Below are 18,058 nucleotides of genomic sequence, written 5' to 3' on the forward strand. Positions count from 1 at the left end.
TTTATATAAGGAGGCTAATTTATAGTGGGATAGGGAGGGGGATCATGAGAGGAATAGATGAACTCTAGATAGGACAGAGGGATGGGAGGGGAAGGGATTCCATATGGGATTAGAAGTGATGGTGGAATGTTATTGACATTGTTATCCAAAGTACATGTATGAAGACATGAATTGGTGTGAATATACTTTGTATACAACTAGAGACATGAAAAATTGTGCTCTATGTGTGTAATAAGAATTGTAATGCATTCCACTGTCATATATAAATAAAAAGATTAATTAAAAATTTTTTAAAAAGAATTTTTACATCTATAGTTATCAGGGATATTGAACTGTAGTTTTCTTTCCTTGATTCATCTTTTTTCTGGTTTTATTATTAGGGTTATATTGGCTTCATATAATTTATTCAAGAGTATTCCATTACTTTAATTTTATGGAATATTTTGAGAAAGACTGGTGTTAGTTCTTTTGTAGAGATCAGATAGAACTCACTTGAGAATCCATAAGTTCCTGGGCTTTTCTTTTTTTTTGAAGGCTTTTAATTGCTGTTTCAATTTCATTGCTTCATATTAGTTTGTTTAGGTTTTCTATATCTTCCTAATTCAATGTGGGCAGATCACATGGATCTAGAAATTTCCAATGACTTTTGGATTTTGCCATATATTGTAGTATAAGTTTTCAAAATAGGTTCCAATTATTCCCTGGATTTCAGAAAGGCTTGTGTTAATATCTTCTTTTTCATTTCTGATCTTATTGATTTGTGTCCCCTCTTTCTTTAAGTTAGCTTTGTTAAGGGTTTGTCATTTTTATTTGTCTTTTCAAAGAACCAAACTTTTGTCGCATTGATTCCTTATTCTGGATTTTATTGATTTCAGTTCTGACCTTAATTATTTCCTGTCTTTGACTGGTTTTGGAGTTAATTTGTTATTCTTTTTTAAGGCTTTGAGGGGAAGCAGAACTTTATTTACTTGGGATGTCTTTGATATTCTAATGTAGGCACTCTGTGCTATAAATCTTACTCTTAGAACTACTTTTATACTGTCCCAGAGATTTTGATATGTTCTGCCTCTTGTTCCCATTTGTTCCTAATAATTTCTTTATTCCTACTCTCATTTCTTCTTTATTTGAGAGAGTATTGTTCAATATCCATGTGTTTATGTGGTTTCTATTATTTTTTAATTTTTGATTTCTAGTTTAATTCCATTGTGATATAATAGGATGCTTGGAATTAATTATGTTGATATTCTTTTATTTGCCAAGATTTTCTTTGTGGCCTAGAATATAGTCTATTTTGGGGGAAAAAAAAGTTCCATGTGTTCCTGAGAAAGTAAAGCTTTTGGGGGATGAAATATTCTGGAGATATCAGTTAGACCTATTTGATTTATAATGTCATTTAAGTTAGAAATATCCTTATTGATTTTATGTTTTGATGACCTGCCCATTGGTGATAAGGGTGGGTTCAGATCACCTAGTATTATTGTATTGGGGTCTATCTGGGATTTAATATCAAGAGTATTTATTTTTTATGTAATTCGATGTGCTGACTTTTTTGCATCAATGCTTGCTATTGTTATAATTTCTTGTTGGAGTGTTTCCTTTACCAGAATGTAGTGGTCTTCTTTGTCTCTTCTGATTAACTTTGTTTGGCATCTGCTTTGTCAGATATGAGAAAAGCTTTCTCTTATTCTGTGGGTCTGTATGAATGAACATATAGTTGGATCTTGATTTTTGATTCAATTTGCTAATCTGTGCCTTTTACTTGGGGAGTTGAGATCATTAACATTTAACATTAGTAAGTATATGTTTGTCCTTTCCTGACATTTTCATTTTTGCAATATTTAATCTAGTGTTGATTTTCATTTAGTAGATTACTCTTCAATTGGATTTTCTCTGATTGGAGCTTTGGGTGCCTTTTAGTTTCTCTGTGTGCAGTTTATCTTTGAGTGTTCTTTGTAATGTTGCCTTGGGGCTTTTGAATCTTTTTACCCTTGTCATGAAAAGTTTTTATTTTCCCCCTCAAACTTGAAACCTAGCTTTGCTGAGTACAGTAATCTTGGCTGCTGAGTACAGTAATCTTGGCTGACAGTTTTTTTTTTCTTTTTTTAAGAGCTGGGGATATTTCATTTTAGGCCCTCCTTGATTTTGGAATCTGAACTGAGAAATCAGAAGTGAGCCTTATTGGTTTTCCCCTTAATGTAACCTGATATTTCTCTTTTAATATTCTTTCCTTATTTTGTATATTAATCATCTTGATTATGTCTCGGAGAACTTTTTATCCAAATAGCTCTATTTGAGGTCCAAAGCCTCCTGTATGTAGATGTCTATCTCATTTCTGATATGGGAGGAGTTTTCTGTAACTATCTCATTTTAAATGTTCTTTATGCCATTAGCTTGTATCTCCATATTCTCCCCTATTCCAACAATTATAAGTTTTGTCTTTTAATGTTGCCCCAGAGTTTTTGTATATTCTGATCATGTTCTCTAACTTTTCCCCCTTTATTCCATTCTATGTACTCAAGATCTGTCTTCATGGCCAGAAGTGCTGTATTCAAGCACTGAACTTCTATTTTCTACATAATCTAACCTCTTAGTGAATGCCTTCAAGTGAATTTTTAATTTCATTGATTGTGCCTTTCATTTCCTAGAGTTTTGATTGGATTCTTTTCACTATTTTCATTTCTTTATTAAAGTGATCTTTTATATCCTATATTTGCTTTCTTAATTTCTTCCGTAGATCTTCTTTTAGTTCATTGAATATTTTAATAATCAGTTATTTATAATCAGTTTTTGGAATTTCATCCATATCATAATTAGTAAGATTATTTGCTGGAGGATCATGAATTTGGGTGGGGAGAGTTTTTCTGTCTATTTCCTCGGGTTTTCAGAGTTCTTGGACTTGTGCATTAATTGAGATGGATTCCTCTTCCTCTTTTTTACAGGTGCATTTTTGTATGTAATTATTTTATCTGTTCTGTGACTTTTCTATGTTTGTTTTTTTTTTTTTTTTGTTATATATGAGTACATATCAAAGCTTGGGACCTGATATCCCTCTCTGAGCATTCCTTCTTGGGCCCTTGTTGGTTTGCAGGTTTTGAAACCATAATTCATTGATTTGGAGTAAGTCAGGGGTCAGGTGAGATAGATGGTGTGTGGAGTGAGATTCACCATTGCTTGTTTGAGATATAATATTTCTAAGCTGCAGGATCTTTGCTCTGTGATTTTGTCCTGATCTCTATCTAGCCCCTCTTAGAAGGGGCCAGGAGTGGCACTAGTATCAGCAAGAGATGTACAGTCTTATGATAAATATACAGTGTCTACTTTGGTATATATAATACTAATTACCACCTATATAGGAATGGTGGGGCCAGCACTTAACAACAGTACCCAAAATTAAAACAAACAAACAAACAAACAACAACAACAAAAACCATGAAAACTAGATCAGGAATTTAACAGAAGGTGTCTACTATGCTATCTAGTATAGTAATAGTCATACCAACTTGAATGGGGTATGAATTACATTATCTAATCATTAGATTTGGTTTGTGTCTTTCTATTCTTTATATCAAAGTGTAGCTAAATATTGAGTGTCATTAATTTGTATGTGGAGCAAGGTGTGCTTTTTCTTCTTTCTTTTCTTTTTTCTTTTTTTTTTTTTTTTTTTTGAGTTTAGCTCAGTAGCAGTCTCTACCCTGTGAACTTATTGTCCCTGTAGGTTCCCAGTACCTCACAGAATAGGACAAAATAAACAATAGCAACAACCTCTACAAACAACACAGTGGTAAAGTTAATGCCCAGTTTCTACCATAATATCTTTAACATTACCACAGTTAATAAGAATGGTGGTGTCAGTAATTGTTAAGAGTGAAAAAAATTAACCATGATCTAGATCTGGTTTTAAAGCATACAGCAGGCAGCTATGTCCTCCACTGCAGTAAGAATTGCATCAGCTTTAATGGTGGGGGCAGGAGCCATGTAAACCAATTAATTCTGAAAGATGTAAAAATATAGTAAATTGGGATAAAAAAATGTGTTATGAAGGTAGAAAAGAATTTACAGTTTCAAAAAGTGAACAAAGAAAATGCAGAATAGATGTAGCAAGTGATTGTTATAAGGAATTAGGGGGGAAATAGGAGAAGCAAAGTAATAGAAGAGGGGAAGAGAAAATAATAGAATATGCACATTATTGGAAGAAGAAAAAAGAGAAAGAGAAACAAGAGAAATGAACAAATGAAAACAATGCATAACACAACCAAAATATACAAATGAAAAATACCTAACCCTCAAAAGGCAAGACAAGGAAAATTAACTACATTATAGAATGCTAAAAATGAGAAAAAAAGAGGAACCAATAAATATATGTATATATGTCCCTGAACCAATCAGCACAACAAGAATACACACACACACACACACACACACACATACACACACACACACACACAATTTTTAAATATTCTTAATGACAAATGAAGGAAAGGTTTCCAATGAGGTGGTCAAAAGTTGGCCAGAGTGGATGATCACTATCTATGCCTATGTCTTTCATGCCATTTCTTTTTGAGCTATGTACTGATAGAGCAAGCACTGCAGGTTGTTTGTTAATACCTTCCTGTTTTGTGTGCTCTCTGAGGTGCCAGTTGGAGCTAATTGGTATAATTAGGCCTAAGGGTTTTGTTGAGTGGTGTCTTTTTTGGAGAGATTAGGGCCCTGGCAATTGAAGATCATTAATGATAGTCTGGATCTTAAGTTCCTTTAAAGAATTTTATTCCTGTGGCAGGGGAAGCTATCCACCACACACTCTGCTGCCCACAAGCACAGCCTTCCTAGGCTTAGTCCCTGAGTGCATTCACACTGGCCTGATCAGACTCCCAGGCTGCTTCAGCTGGTCATGTGAGCTACCAGAGTCACAGGAGAAATGAATTGGGCTTTTTCCCTTCCAACTCAGATCCTCCGAAGAATAGTCCTCTCCATGTCTATTGCACTCACGTTCTGTCAAGAGCACCCTAGTCCACAGGATAGGTGCTTGCCAAGATATTGTGGCAATGTTTGCTCTGATCTCCCAGCTCCACAGCAGTAGCTGCAGCATGGCTGCCTCGAGATGGTTACTGCCTCAGTTCTCTATGACCTGTTGAGAAACAGAGCATGCCCTTCAAGAACCAGCACACAGTGCAGCCTCTAGATCAGCCATGTTCAGCCAGCTTTTCTGACTACAAGCTTTTTGATACCAAATCTGTGTTTCTCTGTGTTGTCACTCCCTCTGTGGTGAATTGGCACCACAATCACCACTGCTTTTGGTACCCATGCAGCATTTAGGTTGACTCCAATGTATTAGTTCTTCATTGTTTATTGTACCCAAATTTCTGAGTCCCTAAGCCACTTCAAATAGGTACTTATGAATTTTAGTGAAATCCTTCTTTCACCTACCTCACTGAGAAGCAGTATTCTCACTGCTTGAATCCTGAGACATGAAGCAATTTGGAATGCTGCTTTCCTGTACTCCACCATCATTTGGTCCCCCTTATGATTTTATAGTTGCTTTGAAAGCTACTGGGTGAGTTGGGAAAATCTTCATTCTCATTAATTTTAAAACCGACCTAATTCTTTTATATCAGAATCATCTGAAGAAGAGATAAATATACATATTTGTATATAAGGATAATTTTCTCAAATTCTATAGTCATGTTAATTATGTTGCTATTCTCTATTCATAGAATAGCAACATAATTAACATTTATCCCAAAAATATTTGTGTTACTTAAATTTTTATTGCTACAATAGAATACCTGACAAGAACAACTTAGAGGAGAAACAGTTTATTTTGACTCATGATTTCAGAGGTTTCAGTCCAGAGTTGGCTAACTCTGTTGCTCTGTGCCTGAGGTGAGGCTGAACATTATGGCAGAGGGCATGGCAGAGAAAAATTTCTCAGTTCTTGGCAGCTGAGAAATAGGGAATAGGCAGAACTGAACAAAATATAATTCCCAAGAGCATGTTCTCACTGACCTACCTCCTCCAGCCATGCCCCATCTGCCTTTAGTTACCACCCAGAGATTCATTCAAATTATGAATCAATCAAATAGATTAACCCACTAATAAAGTAGCAGCTCTCATAATCTTATAATTTCTCCCATGAAAATTCTTAAATTGCCTAACACATGAACTTTTCAGGGGACACTTCATATCTAAACCATAACCTTAATAAGCCACAGGCAGTGGCTCCATAGCAAAGGATCACTGCTTCTATGCCTATTTTTTGTCTGATACAGATTTGCTTCTTAGCTCTGTATTATATCCTAATTAGGATACAAAGGAACATTAAGTATATTTCTTATTTCCTTTGAAAAGTCACAAAGTCTATAAGGTGAACTCAGTACCTATGACTTCTGTGACAAAGAACCAAAGCAGAGAATATAGAGTCATCTGTAATTTCTACTACACCTAGGTGATTCTATAATGCTGAATTCATACTATATTCCTGCTCTGTTGACCTCAGAAGATATTGTCACTTATCTTATTTGGAATGTTTTCAGGCTCCAGATCCTCCCAGATTACATACATTTTTATGGAGAAAGTTTGATTTTGATGGTCTGTCTGTAAAAATAAAATTATATAGGAGTTGAGGTTTAGCTCAGTGGCATAGCACTTGTCTAGCACATGCCAAGGACGTAGGTTCAGTCCTTAGTCCTGGAAAAAAAAAAAAAGCAAAATTAAGTTATGCCAATTCCCTATTAACTGCATTAAAAAGACCTTCAAAACATGCCAATAAACCTGTGGAGCAATATTTAAATGCTTTTTATGACATTTACAAACGAAATTAAGTTTGTAGCAACACTAAATTCTCTACCATAGAGTTCTGTCTGGTATGATCACTTCCAATTAATGCATAGACCCAGTTTATCAAAAGTTGTCTTATATCTTTTCACCACTTATTTAGATTACATGTTTTTTAAAAAAAAATACCTGTAAGACTCCATTACTCAAAAACCTAATTGTGGAGAGACATATTCCACACATGAAGAAAAGCACTAATTCTTAATTCCTCATACACTGAAAAATGATTTTGTCAATAGCAAAAAGTCTAAGGCAGGTGGAGTGACTGCTTTTTCCTTCTAACTCTGCCTTCTGAAATAAGTGGCTTCCAAGATTTCTCTAGCCAGGGAATCTGGCAGGAAAAGTGAAGACAAAAGGATTGCACAGGATGCTTTTAAGAGCTATACCCTAGAGTGCCTTAAATTATTTCTAACAGCATCAAAGGAGCCAAAACCAAGTCACACAGACTGAACCTAAAAGCATCAGAGTGTGGCAAATATAGATGAGCACATGGACCTTTGGTGAGAACTAGCAATGTGTTACCACAATGCTCACTTATGGAAGAAGAGCTAAAGATGTAGCAGCTAAATATGTAACACAAATTTACTCTTAAATACAATGTAAGGTGCCACAACAGAAAATAGAACAACAGAAAATCATAATATTAAAAATACTATATGCTATGTTAGAAAATTTTGTGGAGTATGAAGGTGTTATATACTCTACAAAATATATTTTCTACAATGATTTTCTGTTGTTCTATGAATAAAATCTCTAAAGACCTCTTAACTATGAAATAAATGCTATTAAATCTAGTTTATAGGATATCTATAGACATTATTAATATACCCAAGACCAACTTTAAGAAAGACATCAAAATACTGAAATTTGCTAGGAAACAAAGAGATTGAGGAGCAGTATCTTACAGGTCAAGTGTCATTCATCATCTTCTTGAAGAATATTTTGACATGAGATTTAATTTGACACATCATTTACCATCTTTAAAAAAAATCCCACAATGCTTGTTTCTATCATCCCATTTTTATCATTCAATTTGTGAGAAATGAAACTAATCCAAAATGCTTTTACAATTTGCAATCTTGAGAATAATACTTTCCACCCAACGGAAAGACATATATGCATTTCTCTGACTTCCTACAAAAGGAGTTTTATTATTAAATTAAAAAGGTAGGCCAAAATTTCTTTTTCACTGAACAAAGAATAAATACAAATAGCCCTTAGCTCTTTCAGATAATGTGAAGAATGTGGAAGATGATAATTTCTAGGATATGACTGAAAACAAGATGGGAATAGCTTATATCCTAGACCAAAATGGTATTCAAGGGAACTGAGAACAGGATGCAATTTTTGCCTTAGAAAATGTAAAATGATATTAATGCTAAAAAAGGGACATCGTATTATTTTACAGAACAAATTAGAACTCAGGAATTGAATGCACATAAAAATAGATGTGTCAAAGATATATCCATACATTTTTTGATTTTAAAAAGGCAAACTAATATTTAAATTTTTAATTAAGAAATAATACTTGGTTTGTCAAAACAATACACAGTTATTTCAAGAAGAGGTTGATGTAAGCTAGTTTTATAAGGAGGAAAACAGATCTAAATTCCTATTGAAATTTTTTGGATGCATTACATCCCCTTCAAGTGTGGTTGATAAGTAAGTACTACTGGGTAATTGTTATTCTCAACACACACACAAATAAGTAAATACTCTTATTTTGGGTTGTTTACTAGGAAGTTTCCAATAGTTTGGAAAATTACTACACTCCTGAAATGAGGATGTGTATTTTCAAACTAGACATTTACCTGATATATTTTAATATAAATGATTAATGGCCTTGATAGTATAAATCAATATTATTATCCTTCTATTTCCATTGTGATGCCCCATTTTTTAGTCTATCAGTATAACTTATTCAAGTGGAAAACAATTCATCAGCATCGGTACTTTATATTCAAAATTCCTTAAAATTTTGGCAGTGAAATACAGACACTCCAGACCAAATTAAAAACATTATGAAACATTAAGTTTATTATTTCTTTATCATGACAGACATTGGTAAATGCCTACTTACATATGTGGAAATACAATTTTGAATTTTTGTTTCTTCATATAATAGCAGTTACATTATAGAAAACTGTAAGATTAATTGGATCACAAGTTATAATACCTAAAATCTAGAAAAGATATATTATTAACCATTTATTTTCTTTGGATAGACTATAAATGGTTTGACTCATTTAAAAAAATGTCTTTATATGAATGACTCCAAATTGTTTACCAAATAATTTTTATAACTTGTATAGATCACTAAATAATTGTCTAAGAAGGAATTCACTTAATGATTTGAACTATTACACCACACTGAATAGAATGATTACAATGTGATGGAAATATAGTAAAATTATAAGAGTACTTAACTAATAGTATTGCTGTAAATAGCAAATAATAGAGTTCGAATTATTGGTTATGAGTATTATATGAATTTTCCCAAAATTAATTCTTTGTTCACATTTTAAGTTTTAGTTGAGTTTTCAAATTTGAAAACAAACTGACACTTTAAGACAGCTGTCACAGATCGATAAATTTAAAACTAATTTTATCATCATAACCATCAGATTTATGTTACTTTTAAATATTTATTTATTTATTGCAGTACAAAGGATTGAAACCAGGGCACTCGACCACTGAGCTACAATTCCAGGCCTTTTATTTATTTATTTATTTATTTTTGAGGAAAGGTCTTGCTATGTTGCTCAGGCTGGCCTGGAACTTTCGATCGTCTTGCCTCAGCCTCCAAAATCATGGGGATTACAAACATGCAACACCATGCCAGGGTAAATCCCTTTTTAAAAAGATGGTTTTAGTTTTAAGTAATTATGCATTTGAAAGAAATTTGCAATCTGCTTTCATAGAGTTAGGTAGAATAATGCATATTTAGCTGTTTTTGTTGTAGTGTTTCTGAAAGCCTGAAATATGGAATTTTCAATGTCTATTTTTTATATGAGTGCCATTTATTTTTACTTCTTTTTACCCTCCATGATATTTGGAAAATGCTGTGTTAACAACAATCACACTGCAAATATACTTATTATTTTCATTGTATTGTATTGATTTAAGTTGAATTATTATTATTATTATTATTATTATTATTATTATTATTATTATTGTATCAGGGATTGAACTCAGGGACACTCAACCACTGAGCCACATCCCCAGCCCTATTTTGTATTTTATTCAGAGACAAGGTCTCTCTGAGTTGCTTAATGCCTCACTTTTGCTGAGACTGGCTTTGTACTTGGGATCCTCCTGCCTCAGCCTCTTAAACTGCTCAGATTACAGGCAAGGGTGACCAAACCCAGTTTAAATTTTTTATATTAAGTACCTGAGGATTGGACTGCCATATTTTGACAAACAGAGGAATAAATGGGTCTTGAAATTGTCTCTAAGTTAGTTGATAAATTGGAAATGTGGAATAACATTTTCTAATATTCACCTCATTCACCTCCTTGCCCTTGACAACAAATCTGACAGAAAGAGCTAAAGCCTGTTTATTACTAAGTAGTTGACCCCTCTCCCCCACAAAAAAGGAATGCAATTTTAGCTGATGACATTCTTTGTATTAAAATTCTCACAACTCCTTGAATATATTTGGAAGAAAATGGATGAGCTAGAAATGATTTCTTTTGGACCATGGTTTATCTATCTTGTGGCTACCACATTTTAACTATCTGTTCAATGGAGAAACTCAGTTTAAGCATTTGGGTCTTAAAGCAGTGTATTAAAAAAGTGTTCACTGTTTCATAGCAACCTTTTTTCCTTATATACCTCTTAAGATATATACTGCAGTGAGCCACTGTGACTGATTATTTTTTATATGTTCTAAACTTAAAAGGGCTAACGGTAGTGCCTACTGTTTTGTAAATTTTAAAATGGATAGCAATAAAAGTATCAAGGATGGAATTGTCCCATGATATCCCCTTTTCTGTGCTTGAACATAGGACCCAGCTTTACTCATTATCACTGGAAAATGAGGACTCCCTAAGATATTCCAGCCTGATATATAAAGAGCATGCTAAAACTGAATCTACAAGTTATCCATATTTGATGTTGATCTGAGTATATTTAGCTATGGCTTAATTGCCACAGACATGGACTAGTCTGAAAAAAATATAGTGATAATGGAGTATGGTCTCACTCTCTCTTTAGAATCTCACTAAACACATTTATTTTAAGAGTAATCATTTCCTTGATCATCCATTTCCTGGGAGAGCACTTCAAATGAGAACATGTGAGAATATTTTAGGTTGACAGCTCTCCAGTGGCAGCTTACTTAAACCAGTAATAAGCTCATTAAATCTAAAGATTTCATAGAAATGGTAATAAGAGACACAAACACCTTAAGGGCTTTTCAGGGAAAAAAATCATAAAAGTATACTTTAAAACAACTGAATAACAGCCATTTGATTGCCACCTTTCCAAGTACCACCAAGTCACTCTGATATTGATGGATCATGAATACAAGAAATTCACTAGGCTCAATGCTCATTTCAACAGCACACACACACCTTGCTTAGAAAGCTTTTCATTATTTCCATCTATCCAAATCCTGTCCATGGATCAAGGCTGAGCTCAATATTTCTTTTCCATAAAAATCTTTCTGATGCTGACAGCCTTCAATAATTTCCTTCTCTCAATTTCAAAGGCAATTTTTGTCTACACAATTTGTTTAACAGTTCATCATAGTACCTTATTTTCAATTCCTATTTTTAGTGGTGGAATCTTGTTTTACAAAAGTACTTAATAACCACTTCTATTTGACATTACATGCAAAATTCTAGAGTTCCTTAAATCTGAAAACATTTTGATGTTTTGTGAGTTAAAATTCCTGCAAAAATAACAAAACGACAACAAAACTTGGAATGCAAAGAATTAAGCAGGATATTTAGTAATGTGTATCTTGGGAAAACAGCTGTGGATGGGGGGCCAAAGGAAGAAGATTTGGAAGATTTGGGGAGAAAAAGATGTTAGGCTGCAATTCCGATTCACTATCCTCTCAAGTGTCTTAACAGGAAACTCTGAAATTGTGATTTCTCTTCAGAGGTGTTACACATTGGGACAAGGGAGGCAGACTTTACATTCTCTCATTGAGCACTCCTTAGAGGCAAGTTGTCCAGAGATGATTGGTGAGACAGCTCTCTCTATTAAGGGTGATTTATAAAGAATGATGAAAACTGGAAGTTGTCTGCTCACTGTCTCAGCATTTGGGAATCCAGCCATTCAATTTGAATAGATATTGAGAGGGAAAAGTACAAAATGCATAACATATCCTTAAATAAAAACTAGTAAGGAATGAAATAAATAAATTCATCTATGTTAACAAAGATGCATTTTTTTTTTACTATGGTAAACTATACGCAAACAAATATAGAACATAAAATGCATTTCTTTTGTGCCTTTTTGCAAAGCAGAATTATGCTTTAAGATTATTCTGTCTTCAGAGTTTCCTCAGGGACTTATTAGTCCATTATCAAAATCATATTGCAATCCAGCTCTTCTATCTGCCTGCGTCCACTTCCTTTATTTTTTGATACACTCGTTTTCTCAAGAGCAAACTTCCTAATAAGATTCCCACTTGCTGATTTGCACCTCAGTATTTTTTATTTAACAGTATATAGATGGTTTCCTGGTCTTTAAAAAATGGAAATATGGCTTAGTTTCTTCTTTTGAACTTTCTGGAGTAGTTGGGTATTCGAAGAAATGTTCCAAAAAAGAAAGAAGTTGTAGGTGAATATTACTATATATGATGAAAATAGCCACTATATTACATACAGCATATTATATTTAACAGTGGACTGTGAAGTCTTTCCTTCATTCGACATCAGATTCTATGGATAGAACAGTAGGGGGCTACAACCACATAGCAATTGTTTCTAGAATATGAATTGGTTCATCAGTATCACTTTAATAAAATGTTGAGACTCATTTATATGCTTCAGGTAGGAGCCTCAGTATAGATCTTAGATTATGAGATGGTATACAGCAGCCATGAATCATAAATGAAACATGATGAAAATAGTACATATGAGGAAAGACAATAAGAGCTGATATTAGACAGGAGGGAGGAACATGTGAAGGATAATTTAGCACTGAAAAAGTTATATAAAAGGTCTGAGGACCCAGCAGCTCAGGAGGCTAAAGTAGGATGATTGCGAGTTGAAAGCCAGCCGCAATAAAAGCTAAATAACTTAGTGAGACCCTGACTCTGAATAAAATACAAAATAGTGCTGGGATGTGGCCCAGAGGTCCAGTGCCCCTGAGTTTAATCCTAGTACCCCCCCCCCAAATAAAAAATAATAAAAATAAAATCAAAATAAAGGTATGAGGAGCATTGGATCATTGGAAACAAAATAAAATGGATTATAGGATGGGACACCTGAGTGATTTGAAAAACTGATTTTTGAAAGACCATAAATATTAAATAAAAGGATGAAATAGAAAATATAGGTAGAAGAATGATTATTTCCAATTTTGTTTTAAAAGTGCCTATAATTTTGTGTGATGGATTTGGAGAAATTAACAAAACTTTGATGAAACTAAGGTTAATGCAAAACATTTAATCAGAATGTATCAAATAGTTGACTAGGTATTAGTTATTCAACAAAATAATCACTAATGGAAAAGTTTTACTAAGCATGAATCAATAATACAGGCAAAATTTCCTATCCTTATTATTTACATTGCTATGGATAAGTAACCACATTTTTGTAGATATTTTCAATCATTTTCAAACATTTCTTCACATGTAACACGGCTAAAATATTAACAATTGCATACCAGACTCTCTATTTCTAGGAGTCTAGATGAAAACTAATGTGTACATGGGTGAAGAACTCTCAGGATATTTGGAATCAGAAGATTAAAGGCAGCCATATGTTTGAAAATTCCTTTTCTGCAGACAAGCTGGTTGATGAGAATTTTTCTGTAGCATTTCAGTTCAAATATGAATGCCAAGAGCCGATTTCTGAAGCAAAAGTTAAAGGGTTCTTTTTTAATATTTAGAAATTTTTATTAGTTCATTTTAGGTATACATGATATTGGAATTCATTTTGACATAATTACAAAAGAAGGGGTACAATTTGCTTCAATTCTGTCCCTAGTACTTTACCTTTCCCTCCCTTTCTTGTTCCCCCTGTTCTTAGTAATATTATTAACATGTTCTTTTAGTGGGATACACAGATGTAGCAGTTACTTGAGTCACATTTTGATTACATCAGTGAAGCTTTGTTAATAGTTCTTGATTTCAGCTTTGTGAGTGAAGCTCAAGGTGTATGATCTTGAACTTCTGAGGCATTGCAATTTCATATGTAATAGAATATTAGTAAATTTATCGCTTTACTTGTCCAATACTCAACTTAGATACAACTTTGGTCACTCATACAGAAATTTCAATAATTTTTAAAAGTGTCTATCTGTGTTAAATTTCTTCTTAAAGTACTTAGAGTGATTTCTATTCATTTCACTGAAAAAAAATATAGTTAAGATAGAACATCATCATCATCCTATCACTCATGATGTTCACCATATAGGAAACAAAATTAACAAACAGGTCTCATTAGAGGTTGGATATGTTCTCTTTTTACTTGAATAATGTAATTAGACTGGATCAGTATACAGGACAATACAATTAACCAAGATATATAGAAATAATAGGATGATTTATTTTGCTGGAAAAATACAAAACCACATCTTTTTCAGTTATATATTTACTAAATTTAGGTATCATAAAAGAGTACTGAGTACTTTCTCTACTCATTATCAGTGGACTTTATATTTCAATGCAACCAAATAACACAGCTTTCACAAAATTCTTCAGTTTCTCTTTTAATTTTCACTCACTCCTTGATGCTGATGAAGCCATCATGAAGAACAGAGGAGGGGAAAGGGTCTTAACACCTGTGCAGCTGCTCTTCTTCACAGATGTCCTCAAATGATAAATAAACTGCCCTCTATCTGCTAGTGTGAACACTCTATTCATGAACATGCTAGACTCTCCATTTCTACTATAGCTAACATAACAATTTCTCTCACAATGTGTGGTTCTTATTTTTAAAAACAAATATTCATTTGTGTGTAAATAGTATCTCTCAATTTTTATAAATATTTGTAAATAAATTAAGTCAGTGAAGCCATGAAATTTCCACATTTTTGCATGGCACAAGATTTATATTGAATTGAGAGAGAGTTATTTGCTTACATTCAAGGTAATAAACGAGGAGACAACTTTCACATCTCTTCCTCATATATGTATGTATGTGTGTGTGAGTGTGTGTGTGCGTGCGCACACTCATATTAAATTCCAAGGGGTAGGGATCTTCCCAGCCCTCCTAGAAAAGTTACTTTACATCTTTCTGGTGGATGAAGAGGAAATGTGATAACTCTGTGTCTCATAATTTCTGGATCTCTCTTCTGTGCTGGAAACTTCATTATATACTCAGGAACATCTGGCATACATCATGTTGTTCTATGGAGAATTGTTGCAAGAAGCACCAGCAATGCTAAGATGATCTGTGAGTAAATACAATAACTTTTCCTTTGATCTAGAAATCTTATGTTTCCTGTCAGAATAAATGAATAAATATAGAGATTTTAAAAACTTAACAAGGTCATAATTTTTATGACAGCTTAATTTATGATTACTCTTCTCCTCCTTCAAAATATTTAGAAACTCAGAAGCCCCCCCTCCGCCCGAGATGCTAACACCTCTTTCCTACTCTAATATTTTGAAATACTTTAAAAACTACTATTTCAAATTCAACAGATATATCCTCAGAAGGTTGGCTGGTTTTTTAAAAAAACTCATAACTTAGCACTTAGGCTCAAAGTTTTAAGCATGCTTACTTATGTGATATGATAAGCGTGTAAACAAATCACATTCTTTTCTTACCACATTTTTCTATAAAAATCTTCAATAAAATAGAGCTTTCTGGCTACTGCAATATTTGTATGTGTTTTTCTCTAAGTGTCTCCTTGTTTTGTATTTTCTTCTGCAACTTAGAATTTGTTCTTTAACAGGATTTCTTTTTCATCTCCTGGCACCATCATCTTCTTGACAATCATATTCAAACATACAGATAAATTATCTCTATTTTTGTCTTTTGAAATTAAGCTATCATTTATATACATAAATGCATGGCTGATCTCCTTCTTCCTATCTTCCTCAAAGCCACTAAGGTCATATAGCTTTCTATATAGTAAGGGCATACTTTGATTAATCTGTGTATCCCCCATTTAAAGAAAGATCCCAAAGAATCTACTTCTTCCTGTATTATATTAACCAACTTTTTGTCACATGGTCACACTTTCAGGGGAGACTAGGAAATACTGTTTTTATTCAGAGTGGCCATATCTTCAAGTAAAAATTTATTACTAAGCAAGGAGAAAATATACATTAATGGAATATGGATAAATTTTGAAATCATCAGAATAGATAAATATCAAAAACATGAGGCTGAAAGAAAAAATACACTGTTCATTGATAAGCATTCTGCAAAATACAGTGTATCCTTTTAAAAGATTCTCATGTAGAAATAGTATAAATATTAGGAAGGATTTGGAAAATATAAAATTCACCATCAGGATGAGGTAAAAGAAAACAAAGGAGGGTAATATTTGATTGGGTTTATTATCTTGTAGTATAAAAAAGCTAAAAAGCAAAATGTTGAATATACTAGTTATTTTTCCTCCCTTTGAAGCTTATTCTAATGAAGATGATTTCAGCAGAAAACAATAATTACAGTTTTAAGAAAGCCAATTAGTTACTATGCATATTTGCTGTGATGTAAAGGTCTATAAAAGCAATAAACACTTGCTTCCAGTTAATTTTAAAGACCTTTGGTTCATTGTTACTATTTAATTTCCAAAGTAATTTCCATGCTAATTAAAACCTTTAGTACCTACAGTGAAGGATCCTATGAAAAGCAACTTAATTTTTTTTATGAATCTAGAGAATAAATCTAGCCTTTTGAAATTTTGAAGCAACAAAAGGTGATATTGCGGGGGAAGCATTAGGTTACAGGTGTGTGAATGGTAATTTTGTAAGCCGTTTCTCATGTTAACCTTTCCCACAGTTAAAGTTACCTATCAAGAATTCATTAAACAACATGTAAATTTAGAAGAATAAATGTTTGAAAACAAGTTTTTATCCTCTTTTTTTCTCAAGTAATCTTGAGCCAATTTCAAGAGATATTTATGATTGACTACAAACTCCAATATTAAAGAAAATCTAAGTTATTAGTAGTGAAAAGACTCATTACATAGTTTGTAGCACCTAATAAATGTATACTTTGCACTAGAATATGAGGCTACAAACAGGGGGAAAGATGTAGTCTCTGCATTTAAAAGTTCAGTTAAGCTTAATTTGTTTGATAATATTAGAATAATCAAGAAAATATATGCATTGAAAAAGAATCTTTTCTGTGAATACTATAAACAGCATCAAATCTAGCCCAATGTAACATTATGATTAAAATCATCAGCATTGGGCTCTGCCACACACTAGCTACATGACCTTAAAAATTTATATAACTCCTTTAAGCCTTGATTTCCTCATTGGTAAAATAAAACTTACAGTATCTCACAGGATAGTTGGTAGGGTAAAATGATAATAAAATGCATAGAAAGATGCTTGAAAATATAATTACATTACTAATTATTGTTACTAGGTTATAAGTCAACATTTTATAATGTGAAAATGGTTACTAGGTTATAAGTCAACATTTTATAATGTGAAAATAAACATTTCATGATTATATCCCATGAAATGTATTATAGATCAACTATAAAAATGAAACCTCAATTTAAGAATTGTTGAGGTTTGGATGTGAGGTATCCCCCCAAAGCTCACTGTGAGACAATGCAAGAAGATTCAGAGGAGAAATTATTAGAATCTTAGAGTCTTAACCCAATCAGTGAATTAATCCCTGAAGAGATTAACTGAGTGGTAACTAGAAACAGGTGGAGTGTGACTAGAGGAATGGTTTTGGGGGGACATGGCTATGGGGTACATATTTTATATCTGGAGCTGGAGTCTCTCTCTCGCTCTCTGCTTCATTGTCAACGTGATGTGAGCTGTTCCCTCTGCCACACTCTTCTGCCTCACCTCCAGCCCCAAGGAATGGAGCTGGACTTCTCTGAAATAATACCTCTGAAACCATGAGCC

Source organism: Spermophilus citellus (genome assembly GCF_964194105.1).
Source record: "Spermophilus citellus genome assembly, chromosome: 1".
Taxonomy (NCBI): Eukaryota; Metazoa; Chordata; class Mammalia; order Rodentia; family Sciuridae; genus Spermophilus; species Spermophilus citellus.